The 20751-nt window shown below is 51.0% G+C and overlaps 1 protein-coding gene across 4 annotated transcripts in view; it reads left to right on the forward strand.

Annotated features, from left to right (window-relative positions):
• The window catches only part of PTPRE (protein tyrosine phosphatase, receptor type E), a 162797-nt gene that overhangs the window by 50676 nt on the left and 91370 nt on the right, over positions 1-20751 (forward strand). For 2 of the 4 annotated variants that reach the window (XM_021073749.1, XM_005671573.3), the window contains exon 2: positions 12316-12338. The gene's annotated coding sequence lies outside the window, so the exon portion shown is untranslated. Of the gene's footprint in view, positions 1-8797; positions 8985-12315; positions 12339-16290; positions 16984-20751 lie in introns of those variants that run through there. The other 2 variants (XM_021073748.1, XM_013983886.2) reach the window with 2 other exon arrangements.

Here is a 20751-nt window from a genome sequence, read left to right on the forward strand (position 1 = left end):
GCATCAGAGTCCCCGGTGTCGGGGGCGTTATTGCCCGGGTCCGGGGAGTGGGTTTGGTTTCGGGCCTGACCTCCTTCTGACCACTTGACCTTGTGCGTCTGGCTTCCAGGTCATTGTGCACTGGGGGCGTGTAGTGTGTCCCTGACGGGTCGTCCATGCTGCTCTGACCCCTGTGCCCGTGACCCCATCGCACCACCACCCGCAGGGGACAAGCCGTAGCCTCTGTCCTGAGCCGCCCCTGGCCTGGGCCTCCTCCTCGCCCCTTCACAGTTTCCAAGCTCGTGGACACGGCGCTGCGTCCTTGGATCCTCCTCTGAAGCTGTCCGTGACCTCGTGTGTGGAGGTCCTTGAAGCACACGGAGGAGGGGGGCCTGCCCGAGGTCAGCTAGCCGGGGAGGGCACCCCATCTTCCGTGGTGCCAGTGGGCAGGGCCTGGCTTGGGGAGCAAGCAGGCTGCTTCTCCCTCCCTCCCTGGGACTGGGATTCACCACGGACCCTGCAGGAGGCAGGGAGGGGCTGGGGTCCCCGCCCAGGGGTCCCGCCCACCTCCAGCCTCTCTCCTCTCCACCTTTACCGAGTGGCGGGGCTCTGCAGACAGGTGTGGCCGCAGCTCAGATCCATTCCTTGTAGGCTGGTTCCTTGAGTCCTACAGAAAGAAAATCACTTTCCTTCCTGGGGGAAGGTGAGTGCGCTGCCTGCAGGTGGAAGAGGAGGGCCGACCTTTGTAGGTGGACAGGACAGGATGCCCCTCAAACAGGACACTTCTGTTGCGGATGTGGCTGCAGAGGGGAGCGCTGCATATTTGTGTGAGAATTTATGCTGCTTTTGTTTCCAAATGCATGCTGCCGTGTTCCCACGCCTGGAGGAGGGCTTCGCTGCAAGTTCACGAGACTTGTTCTGGGGCGGGCGGGGGCCGGGAATACTGCTTGTCCTCAGCAAGGCCTAGCAAGGCTGGAGACGGGTTTTGGCTTTTTGTTTTTTTGTGGTTTTTGTTTGTTTGCTCTTCTCTTTTTAGAGCCGCACCCGAAGCATGTGGAAGTTCCCAGGCTAGGGGTCCAGTTGGAGCTGTCGCTGCCGGCCTACACCACGGCCACAGAAACACCAGATCCGAGCTGCATCTACAACTTACTCCACACAGCTCACGGCAACGCTAGATCCTTAACTCACTGAGCAAGGCCAGGGATTGAACGCACATCCTTCCGACCCTACGTCTGGTTCTTAACCCGCTGTGCCACAACGGGAACTCCCAGATGTCATAGCTCAGTGATGTACGGGTTCCCCGAAAGCCCGCCTTTCACCATAAGGCCTGTGCTAAATGGAGACGTTTGGATTTTCCTCTTTAAGATCATGCAGTTGAAGCTCGAGGTGCTCTCTTTCCCCCCCCTTGTTTTAAAACCAGCCTCTTCTCTGCATTTTCCAGGGATTCCTAGTAATAAACTAGTTTAGATTAGCCAGTTAAGGGGCTTGGGGGGGGGGAGTCATAAAATATTTCAGGGTTTGGGGACAAAATAACTAGTTGTTTAGTAGATCTTTCTGTTATCTTGTTTTTCTGGTTTTCAAAGTCTTTCTTGGAAATAACTAACGAACTCTTCTGTGCCGGGTACCACGCTCCTGAAGAGAGAACCGGACCGTTTTCAGAGAGGGTTTCCTCCTCTTCTTGTGGTGCTGGTGTGTTTTCTTAGTCTCTCAGGGGCATGCTCTGGGTGTGCGTGAGGAACTTACCGGCACATCACTTCCTGGCAACTCTGAGACCAGGGCCCCCTTCCCAGAATGGCAAACCTTCTACCTGGGCACCCAGCTCAAGTCCAAGGTCGCCTTGATTTCTTGGAAGTTCCCGGGCCAGGAATCGAATCCAAGCTGCAGCTGCAGCAACGCCAGATCCTTAACCTGCTGCTCTGGGCCGGGGATCAAACCCACACCTCTAAAGCGACCTGAGCTACTGCATTCAGAGTCTTAACCCACTGCTCTGGGCCGGGGATCAAACCCACACCTCCAAAGTGACCTGAGCTGCTGCAGTCAGATCCTTAGCCCACTGCAGTCAGGTCCTTAACCCACCATGCCACAGTGGGAACTCCCCTGATCTTTACCTGGCTCTAGGCTGCTGCCGCTGTCCTTAGACGCACCTCTCCATCCCTCACCTGGACCAGCAGAATGGTCTCTTCGTTGGTTACAGATCCACTGCTCAGGCTCAGGTGACCCCAGCCCTTGTCCTCCCCGTGGCCACCGCAGTGACCTTCCTTTCAGAGAGCAGAAAGGCATGTCCAGGCTAGCAGACCTCTGCCGTGCAAGTCCATGTGCCTTTGCAGCTTCTTGGGCGCCCTCCCCCCCAATTCCTGATGCGTGTCAGTGACGTGCTGGCTCTCCATGGAGTTCAGTGCTGGACCCTTTATGTGGATTATCTCACTAACCCGGCAGAGCAGGGATTATTATCCGTATTTTGCAGGTGAGGAAACTAAGGCTCAGAGAAGCGAAGGGCCTTGTGCCGAGGTCAAAGCCAGGGTTCAAATTATCTGCCATTTCCAGAATGTTCCATGAGCTCCCCATCTTCCTAGCCTGGTTCCTGTCATCTCCCTCAGAATCTTGTTCTTTTTTTCAATCATTTTAAAAAATTTTATTATAGTAGATTTCTGTTGATCTGTCCATTTCTGCCATACAGCAGAGTGACCTAGTCACCCATGTATAGACACTCTTTTTCTGGTATTATCTTCCATCATCTTCCTCCCAAGTGATATACTGGATATAGTTCCCTGGCATATACGGCCGGGCCTCCTTGCTTATCCAAGGACCTCATTCTCGAGAAAGATGCCCTGACGTTGGCCAGCATGGGTGAGTGGCTGCTGCTTCCATCTCTCGCTGTGATCAGAACCCTCGCCCCTGCGATTCAGTGATCTGTTGATAAGCCTGTCTTTGGACTGCTGAAGGAAAGACCCGGAGCTTCTGTCCACCTTTTTTTTTTTTTATCTTTTTAGGGCCACACCTGCAGCATATGGAGGTTCCCAGTCTAGGGGTCAAATTAGAGCCACACCCGCCAGCCTACACCACAGCCACAGCCGCAGCACCTCGGGATTCGAGCTGTGCCTGCAACCTACACCACAGCTCACTGCAGCACGGGATCCTTAACCCACTGAGCAAGGCCATGGATCGAACCCTCATCCTTGTGGTTACTGCTCGTTACCACTGAGCCACGGTGGGAACTCCTTTTTTTTCCCCCACATGTTGTTTTTAATCTCTAAATTCTCAGCCCCTGGTAGAACCTTCCCACATAAGTAGATGCTCAGTGAAGGGTAACCACTGGTTTAAAAGCACTTGTTCTTTCTTCCAACTGGTATTTTCTGAGCTCCTAATATGTGCACAGAACTACATCTGCAATAAAGAAGTTCAAGTCGAGATAATAGGACCTCTGTGCTGAAAGCAGCAAACCAGCCACAGATCATGGAGTGGGGGCTGGAGTCTGCACCTCACTTCTCTAGAATGTAGGTTGTGCCTGCGCCCATGATGGGACAGCCGAGATGGGGACCAGGGTGGCCTCCCCTTAACCGCCATCCTCTGTGTTCTGCTGCTGTGAAGGTGGGGTTGGAGAAAGGTGACATAGACACACAGTGTTGTGCTCCTGGAGCAGCAGGAGGACTAAGACCAGGGTGGCCTGGAGCCTGGGACGAGAAGTCAGGCTTGGGCGGGACTCAAGAGAGGGAGCTTTCTGAGTCAGGGAGCAGCGTGAGGAAAGGGATGTTGTGGGAAGAGCTGGGTTCTCTGGAGGATGGTAAAACAGTTTCTGTAGCAGGGGGCTTCTAGAAGGTTCCACCTTGGACAGTGTGGAAAGAAGCACACTGTGGCTTTTGTCAGGGCTGCTGAAAGGGGAGCTTGGTGTTAGAAGTAGGAGGGGACCCCCCCCAGGTTGGAGGGTGTCTCTGTGTTACCTGCCACTCACCTGTGGCCTCTCCCCATCCTAAAACCCTTCCTGGGAACTTCCACGCTGTGTGAAGCAAATGCAGGGTAATTTACTGTCCACCCTGCTCTTCATATCCAGGCTGGCCCTGTGAGCAGAAGTGCGACTGCCTTAGTCATCAACAGTAGTTGTTATTCTGGAATAATCTTGGCGTTCCCGTTGTGGCTCAGCAGGTTAAGGAGCTGATGTTGTCTCTGTGAGGATGGGGGTTCGATCCCTGGCCTCCCTCAGTGGGTTAAGGATCTGTCATTGCCACAGCTATGGTGTAGGTCACAGATATGGCTCGGATCCAGTGTTGCCCTGGCTATGGTGTAGACCTGCAGCTGAGCTCTGATTCAACCCCTAGCCTGGGAACTTCCATATGCCACAGGTGCAGCCCTAAAAATAAGAAGAAAAAAAGAAAACCAGCACCTATTAATACTAGTAAGGCAGCACATCTTAACTTGTCCCATTGCCACTTGTATATGGCTACTGGTAACTGGCATTTTCTTTAATAGCAACAATTGATATTTTTAAATTAAAAAGCACATTATAAGTTTCCTTTCAGTCTGGAACCACGGGAAGAATGATCCGTCACAGAGGACCCCAGTATGAAGGGGCCGAGCTCCAAGGAGGTGGTTTTCTTTTTTGTGTGTGTTTTTTCTTTTGGCTGCTCTGCAGCCAAAACATATGGAACTCCCAACCCAGGGATCGGATCCAAGGCGCAGCTTTGGCAATGCCAGATCCTTTAACCCACTGTGCCAGGCCTGGGTGGAACCTGCGTCCTGGCACTGCAGAGACACTGCCAATCCCATTGCACCACAGTGGGACTCCGAGGTGGCAGAGTTGAAGAAACATCACCTGCTGATGAGCCAGAGGGCTCCGGGTTTTCTCTGTTCCTGAGAGACGTCCGTTTGTCCACTGGTGCAGGATAGGTCGGGCATTGCTTGTGTAGAGGTCTGCCTGCTTCCCACGGTGCTAGGACGTTCCCAACAATAGCAAGATTTTTTCATCTTTTTAGGGCCCCGCCTTCAGCATATGGAAGTTCCCAGGCTAGGGGTCGAATCAGAGCTGCAGCAATGCAGCTTGAAGCTTGCAGCTGCGTTGGATCCTTAACCCACTGAGCGAGACCAGGGATCAAACACGTATCCTCATGGATGCTGGTTGGGTTCTAAACCGACTGAGCCACAATGGGGACTCCCAACAACAGCGACTTTCTTCCCTCTTGGAAGTTTTGGAGGGAAAATGTGAAATCTTCACTCCCTCCCCCACCCCCACCCCCCGCCGGTACTGGGAGTGTTGGGGGCCCTGCACAGTTTCCAAGGCAAAGGGACCGAGGGGGAGGCTGGGGCCCTGGCGTCAGGACTAGGTCTCATGTGTGGCCAGAGGGAGCGGTCCGGGGGAGCTGAGGGCCCAGGGGCTTTGGTCCTTTGGTTTCTCGAGGTGGCCTGCGGGGTGGGGAGAGCATGTGCCTTACACGGGGGAGCAGGTGCCTTGCGGAAGTCCCAGATCCCATCCTCCCAGTCTCCTCACTTTCTCCTCGATGCTCAGAATCTCCCTGCAGGGCTTCGAGCCTGATCCGCACAATTAGAGAGAAAGAGCCTAAGGTAAGGGGCACAGCAGGACAGCAGACCTGCCACCTAGCCTGGCGGGGGGAGGAGTTAGAGGGGAGCTGGGGGTCCCCTGGACGTGCCTTTCTCCTGCCTTTGGGGCCTGCAGACCTCCAGCAGAGGCTGGGCTGAGTGTGCTCTGGGCACCAGCCCCTGCCCAGAGCCCCCCTGGCGGGCCACACAGGGGCATGTGCAGACCCCACAACCCAGGAAAACCCCCCGGTCTGGGCAGAGAGCCCTGTGTCTTTTAAGTACTTAGTGCGGCTAGTTTCTTCTCCCAAGAGCTCCAGGCATCAAGAAGCCTGTGCCCAGGCCCTGGAGGCCCCTGCCCTGCCTGGCAGAGGGATCCCTAGGCCTCAGTCTTCCCATCTGCCAGGTGGGTTTAAACCAGACTCATGGATTTCCGGTGTGGCTCAGCAGGTTAAGAACTTGACATAGTGTCTGTGAGGATGAGGATTTGATCCCCGGCCTCACTCCGTGGGTTAAGGATCCACGCCACAAGCTGCAGTGTAGGTCAGAGATGCGGCTTGGATCTGGCGTTGATGTGCCTTTGGTGTAGGCTGGCAGCTGCAGCTCTGATTCAACCCTTACCCAGGAACTTCCATCTGTCGCAGGTGCGGCTGTGAAAAGAAAAAGCAAACAATAAAATAAAAAGTTAATAAGCCAGACCCTTCCTGGGAGTTTTAAGAGATTCCGTGATTCCTGTGAGCGCTTAGCAGGCCGTCTGCCGTCACAGGGATGCTCTCCCCAAAGACCACGTCCCACCATCCCTGCCCTGGAGCACGAGCGCTTCCTCAGAGACGTTTTCATGGGGTAAACTCGCTTTTTGTATGATTTTTATCTTTTCCATTATAGCTGGCTTACAGTGTTCTGTCAGTTTTCTACTGTACAGCAGGGCGACCCAGTCACACATACGTATATATACATTCCAAATGATATATTTTTTTTTTTGCCTTTTTTATCTTAGGGCTTCACCTGTGGTATATGGAAGTTCCCAGGCTAGAGGTTGAAATGGAGCTTCAGCTGCTGGTCTACACCACAGCCATAACAACACCTGATCTGAGCCACATCTGCGACCTATACCACAGCTCACGCACGGCAAAGCCAGATCCTTAACCTACTGAGCGAGTCCATGGATACTAGTTGGGTTCATTTCCACTGAGCCACAACCAGAACTCTGCAAATGCTTTAAAAGGTGACAGTGACTAGGAGTTCCTGTCGTGGCACAGTGGTTTACGAATCCAACTAGGAACCATGAGGTTTCGGGTTCGATCCCTGCCCTTGCTCAGTGGGTTAAGGATCTGGCGTTGCCGTGAGCTGTGGTGTAGGTCACAGATGTGGCTTGGATCTCGCGTTGCTGTGGCTCTGGTGTAGGCTGGTGGCTACAGCTCTGATTAGACGCCTAGTCTGGGAACCTCCATATGCTGCAGGAGTGGCTCAAGAAAAGGCAAAAAGACAAAAAAAAAAAAAAAAAAAAAAAAAGGTGACAGTGACTACATGTCACTGTCTGAGAAGCATCTGTGTCAAGTGCGAGAAGTGGGCGTGTGAAATAAAAACACCCAAGCCAGGACGGGAGGTCCAGGCTGTGGAGCCCTCACCTGCTGGCACCGGGCGGGGGAGGGGCATGCACCTGTCTTGCACCTGCAGCCTGTGCTGATGGCCATGGGAGGGGGAGCAGGAGAGACTGCCCTCCCCTCTGGGGCTTCAGAAAGGAACACAGAGAGCCCAGGTCCTGTGTTCTTAGAGTCCAGGCTGTGGCTAATGGCATAGCCAGATGCGGGAGAGTGGAAACCAGCAGCTGTTTGTACTGGCAAAAATGGGTCCTTGGCTTGCTCATTTGCATAGTTTCGTGATCCAAAGAGGGGACCCCCAACTGTGGGGTAATTAGAGAGGTGCTGTTATGTGCACTTGGGGGGAGGAGATTGTGCTTCAGAAAACCCCTGAGAAGCAGGCAGTGATGCACACGGATCTTCTGAGCAGCTGCCCGTGAATAATTGTTGCAGGGTGCCAAATATTTAGAAGTCCAGCTTGTTGGTCATAGATGGACAGAAGGGGTGCCTGAGAAAAGGGGCTTTTTTCTTCAGCCTTGGCACATCGTTTAAGGATTCCCCGCCCCCATTCCAGGCTGGGCAGAAGCTTCTGCCCAACCGCGCAATGGTCAGGGAGGTCTCCTCCCCCAGTCCGTTCAGCCGCTCCTTCCAGCCTTTCTTCCATGCATTAGAAAATACAGAATTTAGCAGCTTCGCTGATGCCTGGAAGGTAAACAAAGAAACTGTGAGACTTGGCGGAGTCTGAGATCAGGGAGGAGCCAAAGCCCCAATGATTCAGCGGCATTTTGCGCTCCCCCCCCACCCCCGCCCCCGTCGCTTGAATCACGACCAGGAAGCAGAGAGAACTTGTTCCCGGACAGGATGCTGAGGTTCCGTCCCTTTTCCACCGCCTTTAGAGTATGGGGTGGGATCTCAGGTCATGGGGTGGGATCTCAGGTCTTTCCCGTGTGTGGTGACTGCTCTTTGGGCTCCCATCCACGTTAATTGTCCTCGTCATTGTGCTTGAGTGTCACTGGGACTGAGAGCGAAGGTCCCTTTGTGCTGTGACCTGTGGGTCAGGACAAGCCAGTGTCTTGGAGAGCACAGGACCCAAGAGGAGCTTCCCACTGGGCTCTGATCATCCCTGAAAATTGCTGCAAGGCCAGAGTCCGTGGCATCTGATTCCATGTCTTTGATGTTCATTTGTGTGCTCTTGCTTCGTAAAATTTTAACTATCACGCCTTTTAGGTATCCTGCACATGTAGAAATATATGCAAACATTAAAAAAAATGCATATGTGATTTTTTAATGCTGCTGCCCACTTAAAAGAAAATCTTGTATGTATACCTTCGGCAGCATACCACTGGAAGGTTTTTGGTGCTTTTGTCCGATCTTGGAAATGTTGCCCATTTCTGTCCATCTCAGAGCTTGACAAGTCAGAAGGCTTTTCATTTTTTCCCTTGAATAAAACAGTTCCGATGGATTGGTTCGCAGTGGTGCAGGTTTACTCTCCTCTTTGCGAGGTCTGGAGGCACCGTCATGTCACCGGGTCTTTCCGTATCTTGTGAGCCATCAGGACCAACCCTGTGGCCAGGCGCTTCCTGTGGGTGTGCCCACTGCCGCCTGCCTGACCTTGCCTGCCCTCCCCGCCCCCCGGGTGGACTTCCCCTGTTCCGTGGCCTGGCACGGCCTCTTCCGCAGGATCCAGCTGGGCGTCCTCCCCCTCTGCTCCCTGGAGGCAGAGCGCCTGCCCCCACAGGCCCTGGGGCCAGACCTCTGAACTTCGTGGTCAGGCAGCCCCGGTCCTTTGAGCCAAGCTGCTCCCAAGAGCTGCTTTCCCCACAGGAAATATGTGGCCAGCCCGGCCCTTTCCAGATCTTTCTGTCACCCGGACCACCATGGAGCTCCTTCTAGAATTAGGTGGGACTTTTGGATTTCTCCAGGGTCAGTGTCGCTGGACAGAAAGGTAGTGCCCCGGACACTAGGGCGTAAAGAAGAGGACGATGATCCAGGAGGAGTTATGGTTTGCTAGTGAAATGGAGACGGGGAAGGAAAAGACTAGCAAAGAAGAGGAGACCAATGTAGGCTGGACGCCCTGGCCGAGTATCGACTCAACCGCCCGGGGGAGCAGCCCTGCTGCCCTGCCTCCTTGTTCTGTGTGAAGGAGCTCCTCAAGCCTCAGTCTTATCATCCTTAAAACGGGACACGTCTTTTTCTTTTTTCTTTTACAGCTGCACCTGCGGCGTATGGAAGTCCCCAGGCTAGGGGTTAACTTGGAGCTGCAGCTGCCAGTCGACACCACAGCCACAGCGATACCAGAATCTGAGCCTCGTCTGTGACCTACGCTGCAGTTTGGATCCTTAACCCACTGAGCAAGGCACTAGGTCGGGTTCTTAACCCACTGAGCCACAGTGGGAACTCCACAATGGGACTCGTCTTGTTTCCCACGATGGGAAGATGCCATCCACCGCTGCCCAGGCTTTCGACGGGCCCAGGGAACTGGTAGCTTCTTTCCTCTCCTTTTTGGGAGGACAGTGCCGTGCCAGTAAGGCAGGCGCCTTTCCAGCTGTGGCTTTGCCCTTCCGAGCTCCCCAGGGACGACCCCCGCCCCTCTCCCGTCCACAGGAGCCAGCTTCCCTCCCGCACTCATTAATGTGCTTATTTCACCTTTGTAGACATTGGGTTCCAGACCGCTCCGGCGTCTGCGTGAGGGCCTTGGGCTAAAGGAAGTGTTCGTCCGATAAATGTTGACTTCAGAGGCTATTCTGGTTGCTTGGTTTTTGCTCTAAGTCTGTACTTTAGAGAAACTGGTAGTTGTGGTTTCATGCTAACATGTGCGAACCCCAAGCCAATACACTATGTGATCTGTTTGTAGAGCCCACGTTTTCATGTATTCTGCTTTGTTTAAATGATTCCTTCAGCGTTTAATTCAGAAGTGTCGATTGGACTCATTTCAGATTGAGTCCACTGCGCTCACTCATTTATTTAATCATCCATTGACAGAGGGCCCACCCGGATCTACACGTGACCGGTTTTTTTGTCTTGTGGTTTTTGGTTTGACTCAAGGCTGCAGCAGTGCTTCTGCCCAGGATAGCCTCTGCGTATCATTGGGTTTTGTTTGACATGAAACTGACTCTTCCTTGTGTTGGGAGGTGGTTTTGAGCATTTCCATGAATCTTCCGGAAATATTAAGGGTACCTGGCACTCCTGGCTTCTTGGCCCCAGGCAAACACTGGAAGTCACTTTTTCCTGCATCTGCCTAAGCTCTTTTGGGGGACTGGAAGAAGTGGACGCTTAATAAGTTATTTCTACAGAAAAAAGGCAATTCTGCACCCCGATGATGCCCTCTCACCCAATACTCAGTGCACCCCTTGGTTTCTCACCATTTGCTTTGTGTTGTACTGGGCTTCTTGGCACTCTGGAAACTCTGGGACCTTATATGCTACTCAACAGATTGTCCTTCATTGCTTTTTTGTGGATTTGTGGAATTTTCTGTGTACACAATCATGTCTTCTGAGCATAAAGTCCTATTTTATTCTTTCCAACTTCTGTGTATTTTTTTTTTCTTGCCCTATTGCATTGACTAGGATTTCCAGTACAATAGGAACTACAAGCGGTGAGCTTGGGCGTTCTTGCCTTTGTTCTGGTATGAGAAGGAATCACTCAGTCCTCCACCATTAAGAATAACATGAGCTGTAAATTCGTCCAAGTAGATTTAAGAATCCTCAGTATTAGAGAAACTACTTCTTCTGCTTCTTTTTTGTTGTACTTTTATTGGAGGATAGTTGGCCTACAATGTTCTGTTAGTTTCAGGTGTACTGCAGAGTGAATCAGTCCTATGTATACACGTAGCTCTTCTTTTTGCGTTTCTTTTCCCATATAGGTTATTACACAGTATTGAGTAGATTTCCCTGTGCTTTTTTTGTGGTTATTTCTTCTGCTTCTTTGACTTCAAACCTACTTCCCAGGTCAGCTTTTTAATTAGTGGAACAATGTGTTATAATTGTGTGCTGTAGTGTTTTTGGTGTAACATATCTACCATGACTAAGAAGCAGTCTCTTTTGGTGGTAAATGCCACGCACTGCATTAGCGATTAAAAATAGTGATGATCAAAACATGATTCCAAGGGAGTTCCCATCATGACTCAGCGGAAGCGAATCTAAGCAGTATCCACGAGGACGCACGGTTCGATCCCTGGCCTCACTCAGTGGGTTAAGGGTCCGGCATTGCTGTGGCTGTGGTGGAGGCTGGCAGCTACAGTTTCGATTCAACCCCTGGCCTGGGAACCGCCGTATGCCGTGTGGGTGTGGCCCTCAAATAAACAACAACAAACATGATTCCACGCCCCGCAGATGCGTGACGACATCCAGCTGCAGGGAGGTGCAGGCCACAGCCCTCGTGTGAGGTTGCAGTACTGGTCACTCTCCCAAGAACAGGAGGGTCATGTCTGCCAGCTGTGGGGACAGATAAGCAGAATGTGTCCATCCATAGAAAGGAATCAGTACTGGTCCCTATGCCGCGGCTTATGGGTGAAGCTCAAAACCGCACGCAGTGAAAGCAGCTGGTCACTAAAGGCCGCATATTGGAGGATCCCATTTACATGAAATTTCTGCAATAGACAAATCCTTATCTGAAAATAGATTAAGTGGTTGCTGGGGGCCAGTGGGCGGGGGAGAATGGGCCCGGGGCATAGCAAGCTTATGGGCATGGGGTTTCTTTTGGGATGGTGACATTCGATTGTGAGGATGCTTGCAAAGCTCTGTGATGATGCCAACTGCCACTGAACCGTATACTTTTAAAAGGTGGACTTTATGGTAGGAAAATGACATCTCAGTAAAGCTGTTGAAAGCAAAAGGAACCTAAATAAGCAATCTGAATAATCACTAAGCTGGGAAATGGGGTTCCAGGGCAGTGTCCCATGTGAGTTTTAAGAGTCTGTCTGTGGGGACATGGACTGAGGGGACAGCTGGCGGGGGGGGGGGTGTCCGTCGTAAGTCACAGATGGAGCACCTTGAGGGCTGGAGACCAACACTCCCAACCCACAGCTACCACCACGTTCCACCACTACAGACAACCAGAGACCCTGGGAGCGTTTGCAGCAGGACACCTAGGCCTCACGGAGACCCCAAACCAGGAAGCAAAGAATGGGTATATTCCAGTGCAGCGCCGTAGAGACAGCAGTGGCTAAAGCTCTCAACGCCTGTGAAGCAGAAAAATGACGCTTTCTTTTTTTTTTCTCTTTCTTTTTCAGACTATAGTCTTCGTTTTCCTTTGGTGAGTACAAAACTTTTTTAAAATGATCTCTAATGTGTAGTGAACTCGTGAAAAAAAAAAAATGTGTGGGCTTTAATTGTTCAAGAAGCCTAGAGAAAGAAAGGCCACGCGGTCAGTGTTCTATGTGAATTTTATGCCTTCACTGGCTTGAACAGGCTCATATCACACTTTTTGTTACATTGATTTGTGTGTGTGTTTAGAATTTGGCTCAGCTGCTCAGAATCCTGAAATATATTGTCCAGAACACAGTTTCCACGTGCTTTCCTCTCGCCGACTTGTCCTTGCTGTTGAAAGGGCCCTGCCTTATCTCAGGGGCACACATTCAGTGACTGTTGGGGACATGGGCCCATAATTGCGTGGATGGTCATTGCTTCTTACTTTGATCTGCTGTGGGGGAAACTGCTGAAAAGGAGCTTCTTGGGGTTTCCTTTAAAAAAAAAAAAATTTGGTATCACACAATTTTTTTGCCACGGCTCCAGGTCCTAGAATGTAAAGAAACACCCCCGCCTTTTTTTTTTTTTTTTTAATCTTATTAGGGCCACACCTGATGCATATGGAAGTTCCCAGGCTAGGGGTCGAATCAGAGCTGCAGCTGCTGGTCTACACCACAACCACAGCCACAGCCACAGGGGATCGGAGCTGCGTCAGTGACCTACACCAGCTCGTGGCAACACGGGACCCTTAACCCAGTGAGCGAGGCCAGGGATCGAACCCGCGTCCTCATGGATACGAGTCAGGTTCGTTTCCACTGCGCCACGATGGGAACTCCCTTCTTTTTAATTAATTTACTTATTTACCACTGCCTTTGAGTGTTCACCTTAATCACCTTGAAGCTGTCAAGTGTCCTAAGCACGTGGAGGGAGGGGCGCACCCAAGGGCTTTCAACGTGGCTGCAGCCTGTGGGCGGTAGCACACCGTCAGCCCCGGAGTCGGTGCCTCTGGAGCGAGTGAACCAGAAAGGGGGCTACTGGGACACGGTCTTTCTCGAATGCGTCGCCGTAGTTGAAATACCTGGACTGTGTTTAGCGTGAGTCTAAGGCCACTGGTTTGATGCTTTGGCCTCAGCTGGCCCCTCTTTGAGGGGCTGTAAGTCGCTGTGGTTTGGTGATTGCTGCTGTGATCAAGGGTTGCGTGGCTGTTTCTCCTTATCTCGAACAATGCAAGCTATGGTCAGTGCTAGATGGAGGCAGAGGAGAGGAAGTCGTCCACGGCTCACCTCCTCAACTAATTACCTTGTCGTGTTCTTTATTGCGTAATCATTGGATGTTGTCGATTCGGAACGGCATTGACAGTGGAGACGGTCTCGCTGGGATCGGAGAGAGGGTCGCTACCGGAATGGTATTAATGGGGTAGAACCTTATCACAGGACACCCGGAATCCCTTCTGGCCCCGGAATCCCAAGAGAGAGGTGTCGCACGTTTGCCTGGGTTCGAATGGATACTAAGCCTGATGCTCACCTGAAGCACAGCATCCCGATGGCGCTGGAGTGAAATGCCTGAGGGCAGCCCCGCAGACCGACCTCCTTCCCAGAGGCCAGGCGCAGATGGTGGTGTGTTAGAAGCGCCTGACCTTTGCCTCCCTCGGTGCTCAGCTCAGCACCGGCCCCTCACACCCCGTTGCCACCCGCCTGCTCTAGGATTTCCTGGCCTCTTGGCGAGTTGACCTGGCCACGTTCTGCCTCACTCTCAGCTGAGTGAGCCTGCCCTGTGCATCCAGAGCCCCTCTGCCCGCCTGCTCCCAGTGTCCCAAACCAGCCACAGATTCAGAACCTCATCCCCCAAAGGAAAATGAGCATCTGTCCAGGGTTGACTTTTTGGAGTCCCTGGTGTGGCATAAAGGGATCAGTGGCATCTCTGCAGCACCAGGATGTGGCATAAAGGGATCAGTGGCATCTCTGCAGCACCAGGATGCATCTCTGCAGCCTGGCGCCGTGGGCTAAAGGATCTGGCACTGCCACAGCTGCGTGGTAGGTCACAACTGCAGCTCGGATCTGGTCCCTGACCCAGGGACTTCCATGTGCCACAGGGCGGCCAAAAAAGAAAAAAAAGAGAGTTGACCTCTTACCTGATTCCCCCGTAGGCTCGGCCAGCATCTCCCTCCCCTGGTCCCGTCCTTTGCTGCCTTTTCAGTAGGAAGGATCTGCTGAGGGAGCTGTGAGTTCTCACACTGAAAGTGCTTCTGATTCTTCCTCTTCAGTGTGAGAAACGGGTGTTGGAAGCGGGAGGTCCTCCTGCAGGGCCTCTGTTCGGAACGGTCACATGGGTCCCTCAGCCTGCGGCCAGTTCATTGCTGGACATTAGAGATTTGTTCCGGAGCTTCAGGCTTTCAACTAATAGGCAGGAATTTATTTCTAATTTGTGAGTTTGGAAACTTGCTGTTGGGTCAGTTAGAGCTAAACGGACAGCTCACCTTGGGCAGAGCAGGGGGTGTAGACGCCCTGAGGTTGGGGGCCTTCCCAGCCTGCTGTCCACACTGAGTGCCTGGCTCCAGAGGGGAGAGCGTGCCAACTTATCGTCTGTTAGTCTCTTCCTAGGACTTTGGTGATGTTTAAGTGAAATGTCCCCAAACATAGTGTTAATAAAATTGTTGCTGTTGACATCATCAGAAAATTTTGGCAGTTGTCGCCAGTGCTTAAAGAAGACATTTAAATGGGTAGTGAATGTGTTTGCCAACACCATAATGTCAAAAGGCATTTCCTTGTCCCGTGATCCCTGATTTTTCATTTTAAAAAAAAAGAAAAAGGCTCTCCTCTATGTTAGTTTTTTTTTTTCTTTTTGAGGGGCTGCACTTGTGGCATATGGAAGTTCCCAGGCTAGGGGTTGAATCACAGCTATAGCTGCCGGCCCATACCACAGCCACAACAACACCAGATCCGAGCCGTGTCTGCAGTTTACACCACAGCTCATGGCAATGCTGGATCCTTAATCCACTGAGTGAAGCCAGGGATCGAATCTCTGTCCTCATGGACACTAGTCGGGTTTGTTTACCGCTGAGCCACAATGGACAGTCCTCTGTGCTAATATTTGATTTTTTTTTTTTAAAGGATGAACCCATCAAACTGGAGTAAGAGGCACATATTTTTAGTACAGCTCCCATTCCCATATTTTTCTTCTTCTTTTTTCAGTTCTTCAAAATAGATTTGGGCAGTAATACTGTGCTTCGTATTGATCATCAAATAGGACGAATGTTCCTTCAACGGGACAATGCCTGCAACTCTGTGGGTCTCAGTTGCATAGTGTTTTTTTAAAAGCACAGTGAGATTTCAGAATTAAGAATATATGGAGGATACGTAATTAAGGTTTAAATATTTTCTCCAGGCTCTTTGAGGTCTTTTATTTTTATACCAAAGGGTATCCACCAGTAGGTAAAATTCAGTGACACTGCAATTTGACAATTTCAGTGTGGTTTATGGAAATACCAAAATAATTTAAAAAATGAAATTAAAATGCTAACATTAAGTAACAGTGAATTTAATTTTAAAATTAACTTAGAATATTCATTCACTAGCCTTGTCCTCTGTAAGGACTGAGGCTTCCAGCTCTTTCCATTTCAATACCTGTAATTTTTCTCTTCCAAGTCATTCGTCTTCCTTGGTGTTGGTTTGAGCAGCCACTGTGCCAGAAAGGGGGGAAAAACGAGTCTGAAGGTTTTTCGGTCAAGTTCAGGGGCCTTGTTCTTCCAGGGTAGGGTATCTCCTCCAAGCTTGCTTTTTCTGCCCATATTGGATGGGGTTGCATTTCTTTTTTTTTCTTCTTTCTCTCTCTTTTTATTTATTTATTTATTTTGTCTTTTTAGGGCAGCACCCACGGCATCTGGTGGTTCCCAGGCTAGGGGTTGAATTGTGGCTGCAGCTGCCAGTCTACACTACAGCCACCGCAATGCAGGATCCAAACCTTGTCTTCGATCTATACCACAGCTCACAGCAACGCCGGATCCTTAATCCATTGAGCGAGGCCAAGGATCGAACCTGAGTCCTCAGGAATGCGAGTCAGATTCATTTCTGCTGAGCCGCCACGAGACCTCTGTGAGGTTACATTTCTGCTGGTGGAACAGGTTCTCTACGTCCTATGTGGTTTCTGAACCTGCAGGAAGAACAAAGAAGCATGATATGCAGAGCGCAGGAGGTTTGAAAACTTTCTAAGAGCCTGGATTCCTGTTTCCTTCCTTGGCTGTGTTCTTGGGGTTTTATCAGCATCGCGGACCCCACGGGTTTCCTATCCAGAAATATCTTTCTCCCAACAGTGAAGCAGTTATGCTCCCAAAGACTGAAGTTAGAAGCTGACAGCAAGTTGGAAGAAGGCCTTTGGATCTGATGGTGACAAACAGCTTAATCCCTCATTTATTTCCATTTCCATTTTCCCCCCAGGAAAGTTTCAACCTTCTTCCAAGAAGTACCTCCTAAAGGCGTCTCCTAGGTAATCGTTTGTCATAGAGCAAAGACATGAGTATTGAGCTGTCACAGTTTCCACTTAGAGGAAATAGGAACACAGCCCTCTTATATAAACTCGCGTCTCATCGCTGAGCTCTCAGCAGACCCAGCTCGGAGCTGGAATTCATCTTCGAGAAATCCTTTTCCGGCTGGCAGGAAACCATGGACCCTTGCAGGCCAGGATGGCTTCGCAGCGTTGTCCCGGCAGGACCAGAGGTAAAGGGAAGCCCAAAGGGGAGCCTTCCTTGTCGCTTGGGATTTACGTCCGGGTGTATATTGATGTCATCTCAGTCCTAAGGTATTTGGAAAGTAGGTTAAAGAATCTTATCGGGAAGCGTTCGTTAAATGAAGCCAGCAGGTCGGCTAACTTTGTCCAGCCCCGCGCAGGAAATCTGGGACGGAGGCTCAGGAAGCCGTTTTCTTGCAACACGGCTCGGCCGGCTGGGGCCTGGGGATGGTTGAGGGGATCGGTCTGCCTTGGGGCCGCTGGGTTGTCAGACTGCCCAGAAGCCAAGCGAGGATGCGCTTTTTAGGCAAGCAATCCCTGACTCTTGTTGGGGCCCTCGGTTGCCTGGACGGCAGAGCCAAGTCCCACCCCTTCTGAGTTGGACGTTTCCTATTCTCATCAGCAACCCCCCCCCTAATTTTCTACGTAGCAGCTGGATTTGTGAAGTGGCGTCTTAGTGCAAAGTGATGCGCTGAGAAGGTGGAAGCTTGTCTCCGAGGAGCCCGAGTCTGGGTTCACGAGGCGGGGCGGACAGTCTGGATGTGAGGTTGTCCCGTCCGTGTAGCTGAGGTTGTAGCCCCTGTGATGTCCTCAGCTGCAGATCCGGGCTGATTGCCTGGCGAGAAGCATCCTTCACATGGGGGGAGAGAAGACAAGACCCTTGTCAAACCTCTGGGCCCGTGACTTCCCGAGAGCGCGCCCAGAGCCCTTGGCGGCAGACTCAGCAGCAAGTTCTGCTGCCAGATGGAAGGACCAGTCCCCACTGGCTTCGGAACTCGCCCCCAGCTGCGGTCCCAGCCACGAGGGACGCCCCTGTGGGAATGAGGACGCTCAGCAATGGGAGACTGGGTGCATTCTGTCCAAAACCTACCAATTTGAACTGCCTTTTTACACACTGCTTATTACGATGCAGAGTTGGCTATAAACTGTTTAAAATGTTGGAAAAGTTAAGATCCCTATGGAATATTGCTGAACAAAAACATGTGGCACAATGGGTTCTCTGAGTAGCTTTCCTCCTTATTTTGAATAGAAATGAACATAAGCGAAACACCAGACTCGGGTTTGTATTATTTCATGATGGGGGCTGCTGGAATTCTAACAACTTTTTAAAACTACATTGATGGTAGTTGATTAATTTCAAAGAACTCTCCCGAGATTGATCTGCCATCAGAAATGGTGCAGATTGTGTGTTCAGGTGCTGGGTATATATTTATATGTATTCTAAAGCTACCACGTTGCTATGGAGAAATTCGGGGTTTTTTTTTTTTTAAAAAAACGTCATGTTGGTAGAAAAAATTATTCCCCAAACCAGGACTTGATCTGTTTATTTCTGGTTTTTGCCAGATAATTTAAATGCCTTAGGTTGAAAACTGAAATTGCATTTATAACTCACAGGCCTGCAGGGCACTTTCCAGTGTTCAGAGCAGGCTCAACTTCATTATCTGGGTTTGCCTTCTGGGTTTGACTTCTCACTGCCACCGTAAAGATGAGAAGTGAGAGGACAGTGGGAAGGGACTCACAGGTCCCCTGTGTTTTCTGCCCTGAGCCTGGGTTCCTCTCAAACCTCAAAAAGAGTTCCCATTGTGGCTCAGTGGGTTAAGAACCCTACATAGCCTCCAAGAGGTTGTGGGTTTGATCCCTGGCCTCGCTCAGTGGGTTAAGGAGCTGGCATTGCTGCAAGCTGTGGTGTAGGGTGCAGATACGGCTCACATCCTGCACTGCTGTGGCTGTGGTGTGGGCCTCAGCTGCAGCTCCAGTTTGACCCCTAGCCTGGGAACCTCCCATATGCCACAGGTGCGGCCCTAAAAAGAAAAAAATAAATAAATAAAATAAAAGCTGGTCGGCTCTCATCACCACCTCTAAAGATGAGGGGCAGACCTGCCAAAATGTGATTTTACTGCTATGACAGTAAAAGTGTTCATTCCTAAGGGAGAACATAACCAGTGGATTCTGTAAATGTCTGGTCGATAATTATATTTTGAAGCAGTTTTATGATCACTTAAGTTGATCTTGGCTAGTGTTCCAAACTATTTCCGCGTGTTATCTGCTGACCAGGTCCAGTTTTCTAATCTGTTCCCACACCCTTGCCAGGCTTCCTTTCTGTGGGGCCCCCGGTTTGTCCACTCCCTGGCCCAGCGTTTATCAGGTGTCTCCTGCAGGTTCATGGCTGTGCAAGGGCTTGAAAAAAGCAGTGGTAGATCCTAGTTCTGATATCAGGAAATGTTGCCTGTAGAGCTGATATTTGAGTCTTTTCTTTAGCAAGTCTAATTGTGCGCTTTGCCCAGCAACCTAGAAGAAGGATTGGCCAGAAATAGAGTTTAGTTCTAGAAAGCGGCATGGGTTAGACATGCCCCTTCATGCCCAGACTCACACCTCCTTTGTCTAAAACATAGGGAGCTGGGCTGGGACTCTCTAAAGTTCCCTTCAAAACATAAAGTTCTGGGAAGTTCCCGTTCTGGCTCAGTGGAAACGAGCCCAACTAGTATCCATGAGGATGCGGGTTCGATCCCTGGCCTCCCTCAGTGGGTTAAGGATCCGGCGTTGCTGTGGCTATGGCGTAGGTCACAGACACAGCTGGGATCTGGCATGGCTGTGGCTGTGGGGTAGGCCAGCAGCTGCAGCTCCAGTGCAACTCCTAGCCTGGAAACTTCCATATACCATGAGTGTGGTCTTAAAAAAAAGAAAAAGACACCAAGTTCTGTGACCCAGCGCACTGCCTCTCTGGATTCAGGGTTAACAGCAGAAGCGCCCCTCGAATAACCATTGCCGTGTCTGTTCCATGGGTGGGGCCAGTTGCATCCATCACCTTCCCTCTGGGATGAAATCTGTCCATCAGGGAGTCAATGTTGTGTAAACTTCACTCTGGAAAGGAAACACCTGTCTTTGGTGCTTTTCCCCTTCCCTTCTCGCTCATTTGCATTTGCTCTCCCACCGCTTCCAAAAGAAGCGGGAACTGGAGTTCCCGTCATGGCTCAGCGGTAACAAGCCTGACTAGTATTCCACGAGGATGTGGCTTCTATCCCTGGCCTCGCTCAGTGGCTTAAGGATCTGGCGTTGCCTTGAGCTGTGGTGTAATTTGCAGACGTGGCTTGCATCCCTCGTGGCTGTGGCTGTGGTGTAGACCAGCAGCTACAGCTCTGATTCAACCCCTAGCCAGGGAGCTTCCATATGCCGCACCTTCGGCCCTAAAAAAAGGAAAGAAAGAAAGCAAAAAGAAGCAGGAACCTATAAAAGAGAGGTTTATTCCTGGAAAAGAGTTTTTTGAGAAGAAATCTTTTTCTTTCCAAGGTTGCTTATACACACATGACAGAAGTAAACACTGGGAATCTGTGGGTGTGGATCTTAAAACTTGAGCAGAAACACAAGTTAATAAAACAAAGGTCCTTTCTCCACTGTTTCGTGGTCCATCCCAGCAAAGGGTTCTGGGAGCCTGTGATGGTGCACTTCCCCTGCAGAGATGATGGACAGACAGGGCAAGTTGCTTAGTCTCTCTTAATCTCTCTCTCTCTCTCTCTCTCCTTTTTTTTTGTCTTTTTAGGGCCACACCTGCGGCATATGGAGGTTCCCATGCTAGGGGTCCAATCAGAGCTGTAGCTGCCAGCTTACACCACAACCACAGCAACTCGGGGTCCAAGCCACGTCTGCAACCTGCACCACAGCTCACGGCAACACCGGATCCTTAACCCACTGAGTGGGGCCAGGGATTGAACCCACAACCCCATGGTCACTAGTCAGATTCGTTTCTGCCGTGCCACAAC

The sequence above is a fragment of the Sus scrofa genome, chromosome 14 (assembly GCF_000003025.6).
Source record: "Sus scrofa isolate TJ Tabasco breed Duroc chromosome 14, Sscrofa11.1, whole genome shotgun sequence".
NCBI lineage: Eukaryota > Metazoa > Chordata > Mammalia > Artiodactyla > Suidae > Sus > Sus scrofa.